This window comes from Capsicum annuum, chromosome 10 (assembly GCF_002878395.1).
Source record: "Capsicum annuum cultivar UCD-10X-F1 chromosome 10, UCD10Xv1.1, whole genome shotgun sequence".
Classification (NCBI taxonomy): Eukaryota; Viridiplantae; Streptophyta; class Magnoliopsida; order Solanales; family Solanaceae; genus Capsicum; species Capsicum annuum.
In genome coordinates, this window is record NC_061120.1 from 216769847 (window position 1) to 216770721 (window position 875).

The 875-nt window shown below is 38.1% G+C and overlaps 1 non-coding gene across 1 annotated transcript; it reads right to left on the reverse strand.

Annotated features, from left to right (window-relative positions):
* Nucleotides 1-385: 385 nt before the first annotated feature.
* Nucleotides 386-552, reverse strand: LOC124888394. Its single transcript, XR_007046516.1, has one exon. It is a non-coding gene; the product is annotated as a U1 spliceosomal RNA (small nuclear RNA).
* Between the last annotated feature and the right edge of the window lie 323 nt (nt 553-875).

Consider the following 875-nt stretch of genomic DNA (forward strand, 5'->3'; position numbering starts at 1 on the left):
TGTTGCCTCATACGTATCAGATGACACAAACCTGTCAACATTTTTGAATAGCCCCCGGCAATATTGTTGAAGAGTCCAATCATACCTCAATCTTGTTTCAACAGATCTCAACCTAAGCAATCATTGTCATTTATTGCCAATGCCATTTTATCAGTTGTTCTGCCTCTTATATAGCGATTATTTTTTTATTTTTTTTTGCAATGTGTGACTAATTTCGAAATAGGCATTGATGTGTTAAAACATAAAAATCTGGTCAACAATTAATTTTTTTTTTTGATTCGACAAGACAAACTTTCAACAAGTCACTTCCACTATGAATTGTGTAGCCAAAGCTTCTTCTATCCAATCAATTACTTCATTGACAAAAAATTTGACGTTCAATTGGATAGGAGCCGCGCGAATGCAGGCCCCCTTTACCACAAATTATGACATAAGCTCGACCACTTGGGCCGACCTTAGGCAGGCACCCCTCCGAAGTGCAATAGAGGTCACAAGCTAATACGGAACTAACAAGGGAACACGAAATCACACCCCAAAACAGTCCACAAATCACAACAAATCATGGACCAAATGGGGACCTCTCTCGGATTCACTATCTAGAACAAGAAAGAAGAGGATACAAGGTGTTAATACACCAAAACAGCCAGCCAACAATAAGTTTAGCAACACAAGATGAAGCTCCACAATATTACAATAGCAACAAGAACAAACGGGTTACATTAACAACACAAGAAGCCGAAACTAAAACAAGATACAAGATAGGTAGTTAGACAAGTGTTGATGTAGTCTTAACAACCCAAAAGCATATTCCACTCTTGGACCTTTAAAACTTCACACAACAAACACCTAACTCTTATAATTGACACAAGAGAGGC